Source organism: Equus przewalskii, chromosome 1 (assembly GCF_037783145.1).
Source record: "Equus przewalskii isolate Varuska chromosome 1, EquPr2, whole genome shotgun sequence".
NCBI lineage: Eukaryota > Metazoa > Chordata > Mammalia > Perissodactyla > Equidae > Equus > Equus przewalskii.
Window position 1 is genome coordinate 58,816,648 of NC_091831.1, and position 23,224 is coordinate 58,839,871.

A 23,224-nucleotide genomic window follows, 5' to 3' on the forward strand; every position below is an offset into this window, starting at 1 on the left:
CCTCAATGGATTTGCCTATTCTGGACATTTCACATAAATGGAATCGTATCCTAGGTAAATGTAGCCTTGCGTGTCTGTCTGCTTTCACTTAGCATACGGCTTTCAAAGTTCATCCATGTTGTAGCAATTATCACTACTTTGTTCTTTTTATGTCTGAATAGTATTATTAGTAGTATCAATAGCATTAATCGCTATTAATTGTATGCTTAATTACTATTAACAGTACTATTAATTACTATTAACAGTTCTATTACTAGTACTATCAGTACTGTTAATGCTATTAATATTATTAATTACTATTACTATTAATTACTACTAGTAGAATCAATAATATTCCATCGTATGGTCAGACCACATTTTGTTTATTTAACTGTCGGTTGATGGATTGTTTCCGCTTTTTGAACAGTGGGGCTGTGAGCACTCATGTACAAATGTTTGTGTGGACGTACATTTTCGTTTCTCTCGGGCATATACCTAGAGGTGGGCTTGCTGGGCCATACGGTAACTCTAGGTAATAAACTTTTTGAGGAACTGCCAGACTACTTTCCAAAGTGGCTGCAGCATTTTATATTCCCACCAACAGTGTAGGAAGTTTCCAGTTTCTCTTTAACCTAGTCAACACTTGTTATTATCTTTTTGTCTACAGCCATCCTAGTGTGTGTGAAGTGGCATTTCATTGTGATTTCGATTTGCATTTCCCTGATGACTAATGATATTAAACATCTTTCCATGTGCTTGTTGGTCATTTTGTATATCTTCTTTGGAGAAATATCTATTCAAATACTTAACCCATTTTTAAATTGAGTCGTTTGTCTTTTTATTGCTGAGTTGTAAAAGTTCTTTATACATCTTGGATGCCAGGCCCTTTTAGATATATGATTGCAGAAGTTTTCTCCGTTCTGTGGGCTGTCTCTTCACTTTCTTGATGGTGGCGTCTTTTGAAGCTCAACAGTTTGTAATTTTGATAAATTCAATTTATCTGTTGTTTTCTTTTGTTGCTTGTGCTTTTGGTGTCATATCTGAGAAACAATTGCCTGATCCAAGGTCCTGAAGATTTATGACTATATTTTCTTCCAGAAGTTTTGTATATTAGATCTTACCTTTAGGTCTTTGATTCATTTTGAATTAATTTTTATAAACAATGTGAGGTAAGAGTCCAAACTTCATTTTTTTCCCCATCTATATGTCTAGTTGTCCCAGAAGCATTTGTCGAAAAGACTAATTTTTCCCCATTGAATGATCTTGGCACTCTTGTTGAAAATCAGTTGACCGTATGAGTTTATTTCTGGATTCTCAGTTCTATTCCATTGATATATGTCTATCCTTATGCCACATATAAGTACCTTAGTACCACCATGTCCTAATTATTGTAGCAGAAAATAAATTTAATCTGTAAAAACAAAACCAAAAATCTTCCCAAAAAGATAACTCTGGGCCCCAACGACTTGACTGTGGACTTCTTCCAATTATTTAGGGATGATATAGCACCAATCTTACGCCAAATCTTCCAGTGAATAGACGTGGAAACGTTCCCAACTCATTTTATGAGGTCAGAATCACCTTGTTACCTAAACTTCAAAAGGATACTGCAAAAAATGAAAACAACAGATTAATCTCTCCAATGATCATAGACGTAAGTATTCCATAAATATTTTAGCAAACTGAATCCAGCAATATATTAAAAGGATAACAAACATGACAGAGCTGGGTTTATTCCAGGAACAGATGCCAGGATAGTTTACAATTTGAAAATCAATCAGCATAATTTATCACATTAACTTACAAAAGGATTAAAATCATATGATAATCTCAGTAGATATAGAAACAGCATTTGATAAAATTCAACACCCATTCATGATAAAAACTCTTAATAATCTAAGACTAGATAAAAACTACAGCTAACACCATTCTTAATGGTGAAATATTAAAAGCTTTTCCTTGGAAAATGTGAATAAGACAAGGGTGCTTGCTTTAGCTAATTTTATTCAACATTATATTGGAGGTTATTGCCAGTACAATAAGGCAAGAAAAAGAAATAAAAGCATATGCTTGGAAAGAAAGAAATAAAACTACCACTTTGTGAAGAAGACATATTGAATACATTGAAAATTGAAAAGAATCTAATAATAAACTATTGAATTAATAATAAATTAGCAAGGTCACTGAATTCAAAGTCAATATCCCAGACACAATCATAAAGTAAAATTTAAAGAATGATTCAATTTATCGTAGCATCATAATACATCAAATTCCTAAGAATAAGTTTAACAGAAGGATGACCCCTATACAGAAATCTACAAAACAGTACTGAGATAAATAATATAATGGAGGGATATACCATCTTCATGAATTAGAAGATTTAGTATTGTAGAGAAGTCATTGCCCCCAATTTGATGTATAGGTATAATGCAACCCCAGTGAAAATCCTAACATTTTATTATGGAAATTTACAGGCTGATTCTAAAATATATATGGAAATGCAAAGGGCCAAGGATGGTCAAGAATATATATAGGAAGAACAAAACTGGAATGGAGAACTGATGTCATCAAATACAAAGACTCAATATAAAGCTATAGCAATCAAGACAATATGATATTAGCATAAGTATAGACAAATAGACCAGTGGACAGAATAGAATCCAGAACACATATATATGGTCATCAGATTTACGACAAATGTGCCACTGAAATGCAATGAAAGAACGTCTTTTCAATAAATGGTGCATGACATTTGGATATCCATATAGAAAAACATGGATCTTGGACCTCACTGCACCTCATATAAAAATAAATTCTAATTGAATATAAAACTAAATGTGAAAAGACGATAAATCTTCTAAAAGATAACATGAGGTTATCTTTAAGACCTTGGTGAGGTAAAGATTTATTAATTAGGATTAAAATAGGGCTTACTATAAAGGAAAAAATTGATAAATTAGAGTTATGAAAATGAAGAACTTCTGTTTATGAAAAGATATTAAGGGAGTAAAGAGGATAAGCCACAGAGTGGGAGAAATCATTTTTAATAGATATATCCAGCAAAGGATTAAAATTCAGAATATAAATAAACTTCCACAAATCCGTAAGAAAAAGGCAAACAACCCAAGATCAAACCATTTAGATAACTAGCAGTGTCTTTTAAAGATAAACATACATATATCCTATGATCAGGCAATCCCACTCCTGGGTATATACTCCCCAGAAATGATTGCTATGTCCAACAAAAGATATGTACCAGAATGGTCACAGCAGTGCTATTCATAATAGCCCAAGTGGAAACAACCCAAATGTCCATCAACAATAGGATGGGTGAATAGACGGCAGTGCAGTGGAGTTCTACACGGCAACGAAAACAGTGATCAGCTGAAACAAGAAACAATTATTGATGAATCTCACACATAAAATTTTGAATACAAACTGTATGATTCCACATATAGAAGTTCAAAAGAGGGAAAACTAATCGATGGTGAGAATGGTGGTTCTTTTGTGAAGAAGGATTAGGGACGGGGAAGGTACGTGGAGGGGCTTCTGGGGAGGTCCCAATGTGTGACTGTGTGAGCAGTCCTTGTAAGGATTGAAGGAGACAACGCAAAGTGCTTCAGACAGTGTCTACCTCCAGTAGATGCTCAAAACAATGCTTTTTAATTTGATCTCTAATCCTGTAATCACAGACAGGTGTCTGACATTTATTTCTTGACCTGGGAAGTAGTTACGTGAGTTACATGTGTATATTTCTTATATTCTATTTGTGTACTTTTGGGTATGTATGTTGCTCTTCAATAAAGAAGCTTATTTTCTATGAAGAGATACTATACTTTAAAGACACATACGGAGCTATTTATGATTTGCCTCAAAATAATCTGATGAGGATGGAGTGTGCATGTGTGTGTGCGCGTGTGTGTATGGGAGTGGGGAGTGTATAAATGAAAGAAGTTGTCTACAAGTTAACTATTAAAGCTGGCTTATGGGTACACGAAGGCTTATTATACTCTTTGCTTTTGTATATATTTGAAATTTTTCATCATAAAAAGTTAAAAGATAAAAGCAAAGAGCCCCAAGCACCAGAGTTTAGCTAGTGACATAGTGCAGATGTAATTTACATCCCTGTCCACCCTGGAGAGCAGGGGAGATCACTGGAAGTGTCATTTGCAGAAGGACCCCTAATCCTACTGGGAGAACGTGTTCAAGGATGGGTATTAGGCCTCTGGGACCCAGAGGCCGGAGAGTTATGTACAGAGAGTGTTGAAAATCTAGCGCTGTACCAGGAAGATAATCAGTGAATTGCCTGACTCGGAAAACTCTCTCAAAGGGCAAGACCTTCAGCTATTAGGAGTCAGTCTTGTTTTAACTCCGTCGTCAAGCTTCTCTTCTGACTGCATGTGCTCGCCTCGGTGTCAGCTCACCCACTGCTGTGGCTTCCACTGCCACTCAGAGACCGGCGATTCTCAGATCTCTCCCCAGACCAGGGAGCACCCAGGGCAGGATGCTCCCTGCATGCTGGGGGAGAGGGCTTGCCTTGGTGGAGTCCCAGAAACCTCAAACTCACCTTGCCCCAAAAGAATCTCTTTCCCTTCTGAACCTCTCCTCTCGGTTTCAGAGGACGATTCCGACCCGCTTCTTGTCACCAAGGCAAGAACCAGTGGGATTGTCTTGATTTGCTCCTCTTCTCTCTATCGCACCCCCTGCCCCCACACTCCATCAACTGCTATGTGCTATCTAGTGTATTCACCCAACTGCTTCTCATTCTGCAGCCCCTTTCCTAGACCTGCAGCCAGCGTCCTGGGTCAGGCCACCCCCTCTCTCCCATGGCCTGTTGCACAGCCTCTTGTGTGCTCAGATCCTCTCCTGTTGAACAGATCCCTCCCTTGTCCAATCACCTAGGAGAAAAATGTGCACCTTGGGAGGGGCCCCGAGTAGGAGCCAGGCATCTGGAGGGTGCAGAATGCTGGAGGCAACGGAGGTGGCAGGGAGGGGAGGGTGCAAGCTGGAGAGATTACAGGATTAGAGATCAAATTAAAAAACATTGTTTTGAGCATCTACTGGAGGTAGACACTGTCTTAAGCACTTTGCATTGTCTCCTTCAATCCTTACAAGCACTGCTCACACAGTCACATAGTAAAGGTCAGAGCTGAGATTTGAACCCAGGTCAGCTCAGAGCAGAACTCCTGTTCTTAACCACCAGGTGGCCTCCTGGCAAGGTTGGGGCAGCCGGTGCTGAGCTACGGCGGTTGGGGTGAAGTGCCAAGCAGAGCAGTCCTTGCCTGAGCTGTCTCTGGCCCTCCTAGCCCACGTTTTCCTGTCCTTTCTCATTTTCAGATGAGGAAAATGAGGCTGAGAGGCCCACAGCCAGCAGGAAGCGAGCTGGGACCAACCCAGATACTCTGACTCCAGAGCTTCCTGGAAGCGGGGATCCCACGTGATGAATATGGCAATGACCAAGGAATGGGGAGACCCACTTCCAGGCCGGGTGCACTTGTTCATGCATGAAGTGGAGGCAGTGGGAAAGCTTCATGAGTGCCCGCCTCTCCATCCGTGCCCAAACTAGCCCTATGCACTGCCTGGGCTGTCACGAGGGTCAAGGAACTAGAGCCTGGCAGAGTGCTCTAGGGACCGGGAAAGGCGCTGTGCGTGAACAAAGGCGGTGAGCAGCCATCACAGGTCCTCACTGTGGTCACACAGCCACGCCGAGGGAGGAGGGTGCTTAGGTGCCCAGGGAAAAGACTAGACCAGTGGGCGGAGAGGCAGGCTGAGCTCAGAGCAAGAAACCACTGTCTTAACAAGTTAGAATCATCTGTCAGGAAATGAGCTTCCTTTGGCGGTAGTGAACGTCCCACCACTGGCGAGCAGCAAGCAGCTGCTGGGGGTCTGCACTGGGGGAGACATGGGCTGGGTCCCCTCAGCTCTGAGACCGGCTCTCAGTGAGGGTCTATCTTTCCAAGAGGCTCTGCTTCTAAACACACGGGAGTTCCCAGATTAGAGCCTGATGTGTTTGAAAGGTTCCTGTCAAGAAGTGGGGAAAATGCTATTTTAAGTTCACCAGAAGCTTTTTCTGTTTGTTTTCAATGGTTTGGCGTAGAGCTAGAAGATAGAATTTATCTTTGGATTAAAGATTGAGCTTTTGTTAAGAACAAAATGCACTTTACAATGGGCCTTTGGAGAAGCAGAAGAACAGGCCAGGTCCCGGGGGCCCTGGAGACAGGCCTGCGTTGTTGGAGGCGGGTCTGAGAGGGGCTGTGGTGACAAAGGTGTCTTCCCTGTGACTGGGTCCCACAGAGGGCTTCCCGCCTGGCCTCCGGGGGTGGGCTGGGGGAGTTGATCTCCTGTCCCACCCAGGGCAGGTGACATGTGACATGGCAGCAAACGGGGACAGCAGGGATTGCAAGCTGGGGGCCTCCTTAGAGGTGGTAAGCCAGGAGACTGCATGTGCATCACATTCAGTGCCCAGTTGAAAGCATTCTTTGCTGTGGCGTAATGCCCTCCTGTCACCCCCAGGGGCCAGGCGGGCTCTGTGGAGTGTCACAGTGCAGTGGCTGGGCCCAGCAGGGCCCTGCCAGCCCTTCCATCGGGGCCAGAGCAGGAGCAGGGGTGGAGCACTGACTGCACTGGAGGGTTGGCTGGGGACCAGTGGCCCCGGGGCGGATTTGTGGAGCTTGTCGCCTCTCCTCAGGGGCTGGCAGGATTTATCTGGGTGGGGAAAAGCTGGATAAGGCGGGTTTCCTTTGGTGGCTTCAGCAAGGGCCAGGATGAATGCTAACTGGTTCTCAAAGGGAGTGTGACGCGTCGGGGCTGGAGGAGTCAGGGGCATCTGCTGGACACAGAGATTCTGACTCTAACAAGGGCACTACAGAACTGTCCGTGTTGCAGAAACGTTCCAACAGCCTTTCATCTCCTGGAAAGAATTTGCATCAAGAGAAATGCACTCTGCAGGCATGTTTGTTGTTTCTTGCAACCCCAGAGCAGTTCTACCCATTTTAGAGGGACTCATACTTTTTCCATTCTGGCACCCACCTGGAGACAGTTAGTAGGACTGAGGGGAGATGGGAGACAGAGGTAGGGAGGCTGGAACAACCCCATTTAGTTCCCATTCTAGGATGAGGAAGATGGCAAGAAGGCCCATCCGTGGTCTGAGGAGATTTGGGATTGGAGCAAAGTCAAGTTCATTGAAGGCCCACCACTCTCTGGGCAGCAGGGGCTCTGAGCAGGACAGGCCAAGAGCTGCCCGAAGCCACATTACAGAACCTGCACAGTCTGCAGCAGGCTGTCCTCGTCCTCAGAGCCCAGCAGCAGTAAGAATCGGCCCCCAGGTCTCAGAACCCAGCCGGGGAGAGTCCAGTTAAGAGTTTTATAACAATTCATGAATTCATTGCACGGCCAGGGCATCTGAGGAAAGGACATTTGCAGAAAGTGTCTGGTGGAATAAAAAGGGGAGGACCATTCGCACCCTACCTCCTCCCAGTAGCCCTAGATCTGCCACCTGTCAGCCCTCCTCTAACTACAGCCACCTCCTAGCCCTCTCTTTCCCAGGACCCAGCATCTGAGAGAAGATACGTACCTTGAGTTTCGGCTTCGCGGGAGCCCAGGCATCCCCAGCTGCTCTTGAGCAGCCAGCAGGGCCGGCCTCTGGTCTGGATGGAATGATCTGCTAGCTGGCGCCACACAGCTCTGCTGTGGCTCCCTGGGAGCTCTTCCAAGACTCCCTGAGGGCTGTAGTACAGGCACCTGGCTCTCAGGGATGGGGTACAAGTCACCTGGTAATATGAACTCCAGAGTCTCTTCACTGAGGTGACAGGTGTCTGACATCCAACTTCTGAGCAATAAGTTTTCAGTCACAAAAGCCAAGCTGGTCATCACCCCAGCCAGAGTCCAAGTCCCAGACCTGTACCCTCAGGGACCCCCATGGCCAGGAGCACGTCCCCGAAGTCCAGCTGCATCATCCACCTGGGGTTGTCATTGTCCCACACCGTGCCAGTCTTCAGCTCATGGCCTCTGAAGAAGACTTTCATGTAGGCGTCCATGGCAGTGCCCACATTTCCCCACAGACCTGTCACCAGAATGTTCACAACCCAGGCCGGGCATCTCTGCTGGGGATAGCAGTCCTGACTGGTGACCGCCGAGCCATGGCACACACACTGGCAGGGGTCGTGGGGGCTCTTCTGGTGCCCCGGGGGGCAGGGCTGGCTGCAGTCCCTCCAGCAGCCAGAAAGGCTTCTTGAAAGAGGCAACATTTAAGATGGGTGTTGATGAGCCTAGAGCTTTGATTTTGTTTATTTTTCCCCTGACTATCAAAGCAATACTCATGTGGAGAGTTTGGAAAGTACAGAAAAGTTGTTTTGACAACGTATTAAATACCCTCTCAGCAGAATTCTCCATCACCATCACAGACCACATTGCTGACCTTCCTCTTGGTAAACTAGCACTGCTCCATCAATGCTACCCCAGGCAGGGCTTTGTGTGGCATTCTGAGTGGCTGCTGCTTGTCCCCGTGTTTCCATCTCTATGCTCCTCACTGCAAATAGAACATTGCCACTCCTTCCCCCTTACCAACATTACCTGCCTTGACCTTTCCCTCACCCAACAGGCCTCCCCCCGTGCCCCTCACCTGTAGAAGCGACATTCCACCAAGTTTGTGCTGAAGCTGTACTGGGCCTGGAACATCTTGCGGGCCACAAAGTTGACTGCTTTGCAGCGGGAGCCTGCCACGGCCATGGTCACGTTGACCGCCGGCACGGGGGCTATGAGCAGCCTAACTCACCCATCATCGTGGATGCTGTCAACCAGATCCTGAGTCACTTCCTTGGGAGAGCTGAAGTTGGCCCTGGCCATGTGATGCTGGCAGCCAGAGCCCTGGGTGCGCCAGCCGGTGAGCGCCAGCGGCAGGCACTCGAGGGCAACCTATTGCAGGGCGTTGTGGCAGAGGGCACAGGAAGTGCTGTGTGTCCACTGGGAAGGAGCCCGAGTGCAGGAGACTGGTCATATCCACGCACTGCCCTGCCAGCCACAAGCCAGGCACAAACCAGCGGACGTGCTGGTACTTGGAGGACGGCTGTGTGGCAGGAGACAGCTGCAGGCGACGGCAGCAGCTGGTGGAGGATGCCTGGGAAGAGCACGTGGGCAGCTGCGCAGCTGCAGCCTGGTAGACAGGGGGCACTAGTTCATGGAAAGCTGAGCCCGAGAAGGAAGTGAAAGAGACAGTCTCTGCAGCATCCCAGTTCCTTCCCTCCTTCCACCTCTCCACACACTGAGGCTGACTCAGCCACACCCAGCCCCCTTTCTAGTACCTCCACCTCCTGCACGGGGCACGCCTCCCTGGCAACAGGGGAGCTGGTGTGGGTGCAGGGCAGGAGCTGAGAGCTCCTCCAGGGGCCCTCTGGAAGGAACTAGGCCCCATTCTGAAGCCAGTCTTGGTCACAGTGCATGATCAACCATCTCAGTTTGCCCAGGACGGGGATTTTTAATGCTAAACCCAGAAAAGTCCTGGGCAAACCAGGATGAGTTGGTCACCTTAGTCACTGCTCCCAGCCAGTGCTTACTCTGATCTGTGAGAAATAGGACAGAGGCTCTCTGGATCCTGCAGACCTGCCTGGCTCTGCCCGCACTGTGGCCCCTACATCTCTGGGACCTTGGGTGCTCTGCTGAATGGGTTCAGTTCTGGCTCTGTGAGCATAGGCCAGACCCTCCATTTCCACATCTATAGACAGGAGAATTAGTACCCACCTGCTCAGCAAGTCACACAGGGTCACTGTGAACGTGAAAGGACCTAGTGGGGACCTTTGACAGGCGGCCGCTGGCATTGTGGTCGTCTTCGCCCTCGGCTCTCACTCCAGAGGGAGATTAGAAAGCTGAGGCCGGCCCGAGACCGCTGGGGTCCTTACTCTGCTGAAGCTCCTTTACGTGCTCTTCTTCCCAGACTTTCTTACAAGAGCACGTTTGTGGGCCATTTGATCACAGTCAGCGTCGCTTGTGTCACTTGCACAACTTTGTACAGTTCACAAAGGCTTTCACACCCACCCGTGATCTCATTTGGTAACTTCTCAATTTCTCATTTATAGAACATGGACTCTACCCAAGCCCGCAGACCTGCTGTCTGAGTATTCTGTAATCCTCATCTAGAGCAATAATGTTAAATGCAGTCCGAATAATGCCTGACGTTTGTTGAGTCCTTACAACGTGCCAGGCACTCTGCTAAGGACTTTGCCTACAGAAACCCTCACCACAGCCCCATAAACCAGCTCTGTGATTTTCCTGCTTTACAGATGGGGAAACTGAGGCTCAGGGGGGTTAAGAAACATTTCCTAAGTCACAGAGCTGGTAAGTGGCAGGCCAGCATTGCTTACTTTCCTTAAGCCCTTCTGGATCCTGCATCTGACAGTGACAAAGCAGGGGCAGTGTGTAGGCTCCCCCTGCCAAGGTGTCTAATGTCCGAGCGGGGGGTAGCAGGCTGCTAAGGTTGGAGAGGTGATGGAAAGAAGGAGGTGGAGTCGGTTGACAGGGCACCCCCAGGCGGTGTGGGTGCCCTGGACAGGATGCTGGGGAACCCGGCTTGGACTGTCAGAGCTTATGTTCTCCTGCAGCGTGGCCTTGGCCGGTTTACCTCCACTCTGCTTCAGTTTTCCCACCAGAAAAACTGTTGGGATACTCATGGTCATCATTCACAGGGCTGCTGCTCCATGACAGCTGAGCACTTGCCACGGATTGTGGGATTAATCTTCACAAGTTCCCTCGTGAGTAGGTGTCTTTGTTCTTTTAATTCTACAGAGAAGGAAAGTGAGGTACTTGAGAGGCGAATGACCAGTACCAGTCACCTGGGTTGGTGGTTACCGGTGGCATCAGACTTGAACCCGGGCCAGGCTGATTCCAGAACCCAAGGCCCTAACCTCTGGGCCAAATTTGTGGAGCCCTCAGGTTCCTGCCAGCGAGATGAGATCTGGGTTCTCCTGGGGCCCTCTCTCTTGCTAGAGTCAGGATCAAGCAGGGAAGGAAGTCCCAAGGGTGGGGGCCTCTGTGGGTGGTCATGAACAGCATCATCTGAGTCATGGCTGTACCCTAGGGGACTGTTCATATCAGTTTAATGTGATCCTGGAAGGGCTTCCTTCCCTCTCCAGGACCCCAGGTACCCGACTCCCTCACCAGCCCTCACCTGGATCATCTCGGATCCTGCTTCCAGATGCTCTAGTCCAGACAGGGCTCAGCCAAGAGGAGAAAAGCACATGGCTCACGGCTTGCCCTTGGACTTCGGGGTGGCCTCTCCCCACTCAGCTCGCAGGCTTGCATCGCCCCCACAGTCTCTGTCGGGAGACAATCCCTATGGGTCTCAGTATGTCTCCTTACAGCTTTGTTCTGGACTAACTTTCTGAGGATTTTTGCAGAGCAAAGGGCCCTGGAAGACAAAGATCTTGTCTCTCTCCGGGGCAGAGGGCAGAGCTGTTTGCTGTTCCACCAGGGCAATGATTGGGCAGGTTTGCTAATCCCTTATAGGATTGGAATTTCCTAACCTCAGGGTTCATCAGCTGTGGCACAAACCCACCATGGGCACAGCATCCCCCCAGGCCCACCTCCACCTTGGCCCTGTGGGACTCGGGGGGCAAGGGAATGTGAAGTTCATGCTGCGTGCTATGCCATGAGCAGCAAAGTCCTTGGTCTCTGACCCAGGAGTTTAGTGTCTTCTGCAAGGAAGCCGTGGATTAGCCCACCAGTAGAGTAGCATCTCAGAGCCCTCATAGCTCTTTACAGTTTTGGCGACAGTTTTTTGGGTGCTGATGGAGACATGGCTTTCTGGAAGAGGAAAGGCCAAGTGCCCCATGGAGGCCCCAGTGGGGAAGACAAGAAGACTCCATGGATGTGGTAACAAATGCTCTCACCTGAGCAGTGGGGGAGGGCTGAGGAGAAGGGTCGCTCACTGTCCTTCCTGTTAATGAGGCTGTGGGGCACGAGAGAGGAGGGAAACAAGCTGCCAATGTCACCTTGGCTGTTGTGTGTGCTCCTGCAGCCAGGAGGAGGAAGGGCCAAGAAGTCCCCAAAGCTGACAGACAGCTCGGGTGGGTCCAGTCTGAGCCCAGGCTGCTGGAAACCCAAGCACAGGACGGACTGCAGCTATTGGCATTTCTTCAGGCGACTGAGAAATCCACATAGGCTTCGAAACTGATCTGTGTCTCGTGTTTGGCTTTCTGGGCCATCTGCACTTTGACAGGGGTGCACCTTCCAAAAGCCACTCCCAGGGACTGCTGGAGGGCTCCACCTCCCGCCTCCTGGTGGCACTCACACCTCAGTGAGGCAGGTAGATCGTTGGGCGTGGCCGTCTCCAGAGAGGGCTCATCTCCTCTCAGCTGCTCTTGGGCCGCAGGGCTGGAGAGGTACGCGGACCTATTCTGAACTTTCAGTGGAGGTCAGTGGCTCCCGAGTGGCAGGAAGCGTCCCCTCAGCCAGCTGCAGTGGACTCAGGGAAGTCCACAGCTCGGCAGCCCTGGTTTGCCGCTCCTAACATGCAATCTAGAGTCCTTTTTTAGCTCGTTCCGGATTTGGTCTTCACACTGTACTTCAGTTCTCTGCGCACTTTGCTCTCTCCGTGACCTTGTCTTCCCGCAGCTCTCTGTGCCCTTCTGCCCAAGGCTTGGCTCCACTGGCCGTAAGTAGCCATTCGATGACTGGGAAGGATTTCTGACCCTGTTCCCACCCCACAAACCAGCTTCCCAGAGCTGACTTGGCTAATTGATCTGGAGGCCTTGCCAAAAAACATATCCTGGAGGCCTGTGAAGCACGAATGTGGAGCGGCTGTAGGGCCTGGCTGACCTCAGCTGCTTAGAGTTATAAAAAGAACAGAAGGGCCTGTGGTGGGTGGGTGACTAATGGTGACCACTGGGGCGTCACCATCAGCTGTTGGGTGAGATGATGTATTTCAAGCCTCACTCAGTTCCCAAGGCCAGAGTATCCCTGGAGGCTGCCATCCTTTCTCACCTTCTAGTTGGGGCTGCAGGGACCATTTCTACTGAGAGCACAGGACACGGGACTTAATTGGTGGCCCAGTCTCCTGAGAGCTGTCTGTGGGTCCAGCCCAGTTCTAGTTACCGGGGGAAGCCGTGCACTATGAGGAACCATTAGGAGGCTAACAATTTGGTGAGAAACGAAATGCTTACAGACCCTACAGACGCTACAGGAGCATGGAGAGTGTGGATTTTGGAGACTGAAGACCTGACTTCAAGTCTCAAGTCTGCCACTTATTAGCCACGTGACCTTCGGCTGATTACTGACTTCTCTAGACCTCAGTTTAAGTCTCATCTGTAAACGGGGCCAATACCTACTCCACGGGGTTTACGTAAACAAAGACAGTAAAATAAAATCTAACCTGACCTTGGGTCCTAAGGGGAGAAGTTATCCCTGGGTTGCTCAGGATACCCAACTCCCATGGCTGAAGGCTGAGCTGACGGAGCCCAGCCCTTAACGGCAGCCTGCACGACCCACACTGTGTGCCACAAACATATTGTCATTACTGTTATCATGTCAATAGGAGTGGTGCTCTCCTTGGGGACATTTTGACTTAAGCCTGGGTCCGTACACCATGGTGGCAATGGTCCTCCTGGGCATTGGAGCTGGTGGGGTTTTCTTTGCAAGCACCACCCTGACAACCGGGGCCTGGCCTGCAGCTCCCACACTGGTGCCACGTAGATATTTTCTATCCTAATCTAATTCCCAATCCACACACCCTTCATGCAGATGACTTCAAATTCCCAAAGGAACTGTTTAGTCCCCTAGAGAGAGCTGCTCACAGAGCATGGAAGGCTGAGGGGAGGGGACCTCAATGCTGTTCAATGCAACAAACATTCATTGAGCACCTACTGTGCGCCAAGTCCTGGCAAGACAAAACCTGAGCAAAGAAAGGCCCCTGCCCTAAAGAAATTTAAAAGAAATACTTCAACAAGAAGCATGTATATTTTTCCAGACCATAATAGAAATCTCCTAACACTGCAGCAGGCTTAAGAAACCACGAATGAGTAATTCATGCATTCATTCATCAAACATTTATAAAGCATCTACTACATTCTGGGCAGAACGTTAGACTGTAAGTAAACGGGAACCTTTAGCTCATAGTTGTTAAGCCAGTGAATAATTTCAGCATGGGGAGTTCCACCGACATTTGTCCAAGGCACAGATGTGGAGCAGGAGAGGGAGCAATTGGATGATTTGCTGGTAGGAGAATGGGGGCGGTTGTGTGTCTGGGAGTGTGTCGTGGAGGAGGTGACCACTGAAAAGGATTTGAAGGAAGAGTCATAGCCTGCCAGTTGGAGGTGTGGGGAGAAGCACCCCAGGCTGGGGAACAGCCTGTGCAAAGGCTCGGGGGCTGAGTCAGGGGCAGTCGGGCTCAGAGGCCCCGCAGGGGTGATCTCATCCCTCCACCGTGGTGCAGAGGGGGAGGGGCGGCCTGCAGCCGCCCAGCCTGGGAGCCCTGGAGCCTTGATGGGAACCCTGGCCTCCTTGCTTCCCAGCTGAGGTTTTCCTCTTGCTAGGCAAATACTAGACATCATACAAAACATCATCTTTGACACTCGAATCCCAAGCAGGTACACATTCAGGGCCTCTGAATTTAGCTTAAAGTTTGCAGATGGAGAGCAGAGCTGGGGCACAGACGTTTCCTGGGGTCTGTGCAGTGCCTCCCACAGTGCCGGTTGCACAGCTGGTGCTCATGAATACTTGCAGCCTTCCGCACGCCGGATGGTGTGAAGGCCTCTCCCTCCTTTGCAGGACACATGGGTGACAGCTACAACTCCTGACAGTTTGAAGCTGGGGCTTGTGAGAGCTCTGTGCATATGGAAGGCAAAAATCTCACAGGCAAAGCTTGCGTGCCTGTGTCGCCCTCGTTTGAAAAGGGGCGGGTCATCTGGAAATGAGCAGATGTAGATTCACTTCCCACTGGTCTGCTGTGTGAGCGGGCGCCGAGAGCGAGGCCTTACCAGTGACGCAGAGCCATCAGTCTCATGGGCTACGAAGGCAGTAGAAATGACAATAGCTAATATTACGCCCTTTCTGCCCCGCTCTTAAAGAGCATACGGCTGTGTGTGTCCATTTTTGATGGGAGAGTGATATTTCTGTTCTCGTTTTCCAGATTTAGAAAACCAAGGCTCAAAGAGGGGCTGCAGCCCAGGGTAACCTATTGGAGCAAAGTTGGCCTTGCGTGACGAGAGAAAAGTTGCCTCCTCTGTGGTGTCATTTCAGACACTTAGTTCCACCACCAGACTGCCACCCCATTATGTTGAAAATATATAGAAATAGAATAGTATTCTGTCTTTCTGAAATATGTCAAATATATGTATTAAGAGATATATCTTTGGGGCTGGCCTCGTGCCACAGTGGTTAAGTTCATGAGCTTCACTTTGGCAGCCCTGGTTTTGTGGGTTTGGACCCACAGCACGGACCTACACAGTGTTCATGAAGCCATGCTGTGGTGGTGTCCCACATACAAAATAGAGGAAGACTGGCACAGATGTTAGCTCAGCAACAATCTTCCTCAAGCAAAAAGAGGAAGATTGGCAACATATGTTAACTCAGGGCCAATCTTCCTCACCAAAAAAGATAAAAAGATATACATCTTTGTTATATTTTATACTGATATATAATTTTTATTCATATATAATTATAAGTACATTACATAGTTATTAAATTATATATTAAATATATAAAAAATTATATATTTTATATATCATGATATATAAAATATAATGTACATTTATAGTATATAAAATACAAATTATATGTTAAAATATAGATTGCATAATAGAAAATATAATATAAAGATACATTTTAATGCATAATATTTGATATATTTCAAAAAGACAGAGAATACTATTATAAGCAGCTCTCCCACTATATCATTATTAATGTTTTCACCACTTTGGGCTCTAAATACCCGAGTACACGACTATGGTTGACTCTAATACCACAGTGTGAGTGAGGAATTTGAGAGCAGGTTTTACATCTCACTAGCTTTCTAAATCCTAACGCTGCTCCTGCACCCTCATAGAACCTTCCAGTGGCTGTTGAGAGCCCTCTGGATGGGCCAGACCCCTTAACATGGTCTTTCAGTCCCTACGAAGTTGGATCCATGCCCACCTTTCCCCAGAAGCCCTGGGTACTTCCTCCAGAAAGCGTTTTCTGACTGCTCAAACATAAGTTTGGCATCCCTCAGTGCCCTTACAGCACCTGTGCCTACCCCAGCAGGTCACCCCGACCCTGGAACGCCTGACCCCTTGTCAGTGACCCTCAAGAGACAGTGAGCTCAGAACACACAGACTGGTCTGCCATGGTCACCTCTGGACCCCCAGTGTCAAGCACAGAGCTGGGAGAGGGGGCGTGCCCAAGGGTTTGTAGACGTTGACCAGGAGCTGGAAGATGGAGCAGGGAGAATCTGTGTCCTGGGGGTGAGGGAGGTGCCCTGACTGGTTAGAGTCAGCAGAGGGAGACGCCACCAGCTTCAGCATCTTCCTGAGCTGACTAATTATAGAAGGTTGGAATCATCCTTGGGTTCCCACGTAGTAACCATTCACTCCCCTCCCGCTTTTGGATAGAAATCCGGTTTTGTTCATCCTCTATGAGTGTCCACGTGCTTCCAAGGAAGGACTCAGTCCTCAAAGGGACTGGCTAAGAACCAACAGGCTGAGGGCAATTCTGGACACTGAGACTTGGGGCAAACTGCTGCAAAGGGGCCTCTGGAAGCCTCCTCCTTGTTTTTCCAAAGGGGCACGAGAATCTGCAGAGTTGTGCAGGACAAATGATCCTCTATGTCAACCAAAAAAACAGAGAGGAAAAACAAGAGGGGGAACTATTTAGATCAGGGGCAGGCAAACTTTTTCTGTAAAAGCCAAGTGATAAATATTTTAGTCTTTGTGGGCAGGACTGTCTCTGCAGACGCTACTCCACTCAGCCTTTGCAGCATGAAATGAACTGAAGACTATGTAAACGAGTGGAGGTGGCTGGGGGCACTTACGAAAACAGGCCGTGGGCTGGATTTGTCCGAGGTGTAATCTGCCCACCCATGGTTTAGATTAGAGACTTCTGAGACACATCAGCCACAAGCAACGTGTGGACTTTGTTTGGACCCTGATTTGAACAAACCAAGTCTTAAAAGCAAAACTAAACAAAACAAAAATTTTTTGTGACAGTTGGAGAAATTTGCACAATGATGGGATATAAGATGATTTTAAGGAATTATGGTTAATTGTTTTAGGTGTGACAAAGACACTATGGTTTTTGTTGTTGATGTTTTGTTTTTGTTTTTAAAGAAGAGAGAGTCTTTATCTATTAGCTACTGATACCAAATGGGAGATGATGTCTGAAATTTGCTTTAAAGCAACCCAAGATGTGGAGGGGAGGGGATAAAAATGAAACAAGACTGCCTGTGTGCTGATACTGGTTGAAGTTGGGTTAGGGGTAAATGAGGGGATCTTCCTACTGTTCTGTCTTCTTTTGTGTATGTTTGAAAATTTGCACAATAAAATCTTTAAAAAAAGGTGACAAGAAAGAATTTCCTTCTCTATTGCCTCTTGTCACCATTGCATCTAGTGAACATATGTTACCTGGAGCTAATGCAGCCACTTTGTGACTAAGAGGGGACAAGCCTGAGGACAAGACTAACTACCAAGCATGGCAGAGTGGAAAGAGGAAGGAACTGTGGGATTGGAACAGCCCTGCTTTGGTATTCCATATTATGTAGGGTAATAAATTAGACCACACATAAATTTTTTGTTTTTTTGGTTACGTGTAGCCCGACTCATCTAGAGAAAGGAACAGAATGAAGGCCTGGCCCCTCTTTGCTGCAGGATGCCACCCACAGCATCTAAGAGGAGATCAAGATTAGAAGAAAGGCTTGTGAGAAATGGGTCCTTGCTAAATCTCTCTGAGTCCTTCTCCCACACCCAGGGGCTCCAGGAAATGGGAGGGTCTCTGCTTTCTGCCTTCTCTCTCCTGAACTGCAAAGGGCCAATGCTGGGGGCTGCAGTGGACTTTGGTAAGAAGGACGCCGATGTCGCAGTCACACACCTACAGTTGTGGGAGAGGAAATGGCAGAAACAGAGTTCCTGAAGACACTGGCCTCTCCGGCATCCCTCCTTCCAGGACAAGGAGACCTCCTCTCCCCGAACCCCTAACATGCAGTAACCACAACCACACCACGTCTACACACAGGGCACAAACAGCATTGTTTCTAACTGATCTCACGGCCCAGCCGGTCTCAGGGGTGTCAGCTGCTCCGTAATGCATGACAAATCACTGTGGTTAACTTAACCCGTCCTGGTCTCCTAGAGACGGTCATTAGACACTGGCCAAAAATGCACAGAGGGAACCCTGGGGGAAAGGAGAAGGGTGATGTGGAGAAGGACCACCAGGCACGGCCTCTGGATCGTCTGGATGCTCCTGGAGCTCTGCCCAGGCTCGGAGTTCAGATACAGCTGGAGCCCAGGCTTTGGAGAGTGGGGGGGAGTGGAGGGGGCAGCCTTTAATTAGGAGCAGGCCACAGATCCTCTGTGAGTTTGTTCTCAGTGCTAATTTGGCCCCAACTTTCAAAGTTTTGCCTAGAAGAGTGATTCTTAAATTTGAGCATGCATTAGAATGCCCTGGAGGGCTTGTTAAAACACAGATTGCTGGGCCCTGCCCCTGAGTTTCTGATTGAGAAGCTCTGGGGTGGGGCCTGAGAATCTGCAATTATAACAAACACCCAAGTAATACTGAATCTGCTGGTCAGGGGCCCCTGACTTGGGAACTTCCGGCCCTGAACCTCCTAGCAGGACTGTGGCTCTCAAGTCATGCGAGGGAGAGACCCAAGCTGTCTTTCTTCCCTTTGGGCTGGGGTGGAAACCAAGAGTGGTGATGCTCTAAGATCACCTGAAGGGGGCCAGGAGACTTGGGGTGTGATCCTGCCCCTGAGCAATCTCACCGTGTGGCCTCAGGGAAGTTACCTCTGCTCTCTGGGCCTCAGTTTACCCTTCTGTAAAATCAGCAGATGGCACTTTTCTGTACGTGTTATCGTTTTCACAACAAAAAAGTTTAAAAATAAAAAAGGAAAACAAAATGAATTAGGTGACGTCTGAGGGGAGGAGGGTGGGAGGACGTGGTGCAGGCACACTGGCGTACTCGGAAGCAGGTGGGTTGGAATCCGACTTGGGTGTGAATACAACTCTGCTATTTATCAGTGTCTCTACTGGGGCAAATCGCCTACCCTTGCAGGGCCTGTGAGCGGGGATAAGGATACGGACTTGCAAGATGGTTGTGGGAACTGAGGCAAATTTGGAAAAGTGCCTGGCCCACAAGTTGCAGCCATGATGATTGCTTTTGTTATTTTTAATATCTTTTCAAGACTTGGGGGAACAGAAAGGCAGCTCCTCTCCCCACCCCTGGCCAACTGTGGAGCCTGGTGACCTTCATGTTGATGGTGGAATCAGAACTTGCAAGTGTGTGTCTCAAATTTTCCTCTGGAATGGTTATTCTGGGAAATGCTTAACTCCCCAAATTTTCCACGAACTGTTCCTTCTCCAAATCCCATTCATTTGATTATTAATTTAATATTTATTGAGGGCCCACCAGGTGCCAAACACGAGACAGGCACTGTGGATACAATGAGGAAAAAGTCCAGACGAGGTCCCCGCTCCCTGTGGAACTCATGGTCTGGCAGGGAAGCAGATGCGAATTTGCAAATCCCACAGAATCAGGTGAGACTCAACAGTGAGAAGTGCTGTGAGGGAGCAGAGACAGTGCAGCAACAGGGGGCTTTGATCCAGCGGAGAAGCCAGGATAGGCTTCAGGAAGGGATGACTGGAAGGACGTCTAAAGGGTGAGCAGGGATTGACTGGGTGAAGAGGCAGGATAGAGCATTCAGGGCAGAGGGGACAGCCTGTGCAAAGGCCCTGAGGCTAGAAGAGCATGGCATACAAGGAGCTAGGCTGGAGGGCTGTGTGTGGGGGTTTGTGGAAGCAGGAGAGTCGGCATGACCACCCCATGCAGAGCTTCATAGGCTGAGTTAGGGAGTCTGATCTTTACTGGAGGTTTAATAGTGGAGGTGGCCACTTGATCTGAGGTGTGTTTCAAATACCTCCTCTGGATGTGGCTGGAGAAGAGGTTTCAGGGGCCAGAGAGGATGGAGGAGATGTTAGGACAGACTTACGGCAGTGTCCAGGGATGCTCGTGGCCTGGAAGGGAAAGGGGAGTGCGTTTGAGATGGAAGGAAGTAGCCGTACTGGGGGTCCTTTGGAGCGGACTCCATAGGGCTTGGAGGTGATTGACCGGGCAGGGGAGAGGTGACTAGGGTGGCTCTGGCTGTCTGGCTTCCTAAGTGGATGGATGGCAGTAGCTTTCTCTGAGCTAGGGCAGAATTCCCTCTCTCCTCTCCTGAGTATATCAGAGCCCAACTGGCCACTGGTCACACCAGGGGTTATAAGACAGGGACCCTCTACGTGTGTTTCAGGGTAACACAGAAAGTGTTTAGCACAGCAGCTGGTCCTCTACAAATGACAGCCACCTGCTGGGCCTCCTGAGTTGTGACAAAACTGTGCCTCCCATTGCATCACACACACCCCCGCCCCCTGCAGCGGGCTCCTGGCCTCCTGCTGCAGAGACCTGTCTCAGGCTGACACCCTTACTCCCTTGGGGGCATCTGTGAGTCCTCCTGAGATGGGGAGATTTTGTTGTCGCCACCTCAAACCACCTCCTCTTCATCTTGGAAGGTGGAGCAAGGGAGGGAAAGAGCTGGTGCCCAGGGGAGGCTGCGCTTCTGCCGCTGAGAGCAGGTGCCTTGGTTCTTAAACCAGGTGGTCTCTAAGCTGGCTGTGTGACCAGAGGCAAGTTCCTTTTCCTCTCTGGGCCTCAGTTTACCTAACTGGTAAAATGGGGGCGGGACACCGGACTGGAGACTGTCTCAGAGCCCCTCCAGCTCTAACTCTCCGGTTTTGTCTATGCTCAAAGGTAGAAGTTGGGACTCCCTTCCTCCTCAGGGGGTGCTCTCTCTAGGCAGGCTGGGCCCCCTACCAGGAGCTCTTCGACCTCTCCACCTCCCCTGGGGAAGGCTCAGCTGGGACCCTTGTCTTCCATGGAACATTCTCCTGAGCCTCTGAGTCCCCATAGCTCTCACTGGTGGCCCTGCTCCTTCAGCTAGAGCACGTGTCTTACCTTGTTTTCAGGCTTTCTCACGCACCCGTCATGTCTCCCAACCGGTTGCTGACGGTGTGCAGTGTGAACCGTTGGCATCTCCCCCTGCACCGCCAGGGCCTTGGACCGAGAGGTGTTGGTTAAGTGTTGAAGACTGTCAGCAAGAGAAACACCCAAGTTGGTCTGGCCCGCGCAGAATCCCAAGGCGAGACTGGGAACCCAGACGTGCCTTCCTAGCAGGGTCTCCAGCTGACGGCCGTAGGTTTCTTTGCTTTGGCCCTGTTCATCCCCAGAAATGGGGCCGGCCACCCAGCCATTTCCCCCACCTTCTGGCCCAGACTCTTAGCTATGCTCCCCTGTCCCTTCCTAACAAAGGCTTCCTCAGTGGAAAAGAGCTCGGACATACAATACTTGCCAACAAAAGCAACCATTGTAGCCCCGGGGAAGGGGGCGGGGGAGGAGAAGCAGGGTGAGGTCTGCTCTCTGCTCCAGGGAAGGCCCCAGCCCACTGCTCATGAGGCGGGCTGTGGGGTCCCAGCGTAATCTGTCCCTCTTGACTGACCAAGTCTAAGGCAGGAAGGATGGGGTGGAGTCCAGGGTCACAGTGGCAGGGAGAAGATCAGCAAGCCCACGCCAGAACTTTTCCTCCTGTCCCCACAGGGCCCCCACTCTGCAGCTGGGAAAACTGAGACCCTGAGAATCATTTCATCCTGAGCTAGTTAGCGGGTTTGCGGAGGGCCGGAATGAAGACAGATCCAGCCCGGCCATCTCACAGCCTCTTCTCTAAGCTGCCACGGACACACACGTACCCCTCCCATTCTTGCTCCACCAGCCCTCACACACAACCACAGTCTGGCTCTTGGCTTCACAGATCTTAAAGGAGCAGAAACTCTCCTCTTCCTGAACTTAATCTCGATCAGCTTGGTGGTGCCATTTCCAAGCAACTGGATGCTCTGATGTTGCTTGGAGTGGAGCACTCTCTGCACCTGCACAGGACTTCAGGGTTTTCGTCTACGCCTCCTGTGACCCTCACGGTTTCCCCTTTGACAGACGAGGTCCTGCAGCTCAGAGGGGGAAACGACTTGCCCTTGTCACATGGCCTGTACTTGGCAAAGTCCGGCCTAGAATGGTCTCCTGACTCCTAATCGTGTCTCTCTCTCCAGACTCTGGGTTCTGACACCGGCTCTGCTTCGAATGAGCTCTGAGACCCGGAACACATCACTTCAGCTGCCTGAACCTGCTTCATAAATGCACTGACCTGCAAAACCTCGATGTCATTTCATTCATTCCACAAGCACTGCCTCTCAGGAGGCCCTGAGCCAGGTCCTGGGGCCACGAGGATGAAGATTCCAGCTCTCTGCTCTCAGGGCAGAAACACATTCAGAGCCCAGCAAGGGTGTAGAATGGGAGACCTCACGTGGGGAGAAGAGGGCAGGAACCCGAGTCCTCTCTCAGGGGACCAAGGGATTCCCAAGAGAAGTCTGGTCAGAGAATTTCTGTCCACGAGTTGGCCTTCCTTTAAGAAAGCCCCACAACAAAATGTTTGAACTCAAAAGCAGAAAGAGTAGGGGTCTTTATACACTTTACACAAAGGTTCTTTATTCCACAGTTAAAAAAAAATTCTCGTTTCTTCAGTTCCCACCTCTGGATTGCCCGAAATGCAGTTCATTTGCAAACTGTTAGGAACACATTTACAGAGTAAGGCAGGAGCTGGCTGCTTGCCCTGACTACTGAGCTGGTCTCAGCAACACTGCAGAATAGCACCCACTCTCACCTGGTGGCTGTCCCCACCCGGGGCTGTGTGGCAGGTGCTATTGGGGCCAGTGGTGGAAGGAGACGACGGTTACCATTTATCCAACATCTACTAAGCGCTGCAGTTAGCACCCATTTCACAGATGCGGAGATGGAGGCTCATGGCTAGGACTTCAATCAGGGCTGTCTGACCGGGAAGCAGGGCTCTCCCCTCACTTGCTCCCCGGCTCTTGACTAGGACCCAGGCCAGTCACAGCACTTGGGGGCGCAGGCAGCCGCAATCTGCAAAATGGGTGGATCCAAGGAGTCGAAGGTCAGTGGGGGCATCAAGACCGTTATGAAAGAAAGGAGG

The 23,224-nt window shown here is 49.3% G+C and overlaps 1 long non-coding RNA gene across 3 annotated transcripts; it reads right to left on the bottom strand.

The window, feature by feature from the left end:
- Positions 1 to 345: 345 nt before the first annotated feature.
- Positions 346 to 21,476, bottom strand: LOC139082205 (uncharacterized). Of its 3 annotated transcripts, none has more exons than XR_011537969.1 (4): positions 21,142 to 21,476; positions 11,138 to 20,165; positions 7,553 to 10,749; positions 346 to 3,363 (listed from the first exon to the last, which is right to left on the bottom strand). It is a non-coding gene; the product is annotated as an uncharacterized lncRNA (long non-coding RNA). The 3 variants fall into 3 exon arrangements; XR_011537970.1 differs by having other exon boundaries at positions 346 to 1,586; positions 3,236 to 3,363; positions 7,553 to 20,165; XR_011537968.1 differs by having other exon boundaries at positions 7,553 to 20,165.
- Between the last annotated feature and the right edge of the window lie 1,748 nt (positions 21,477 to 23,224).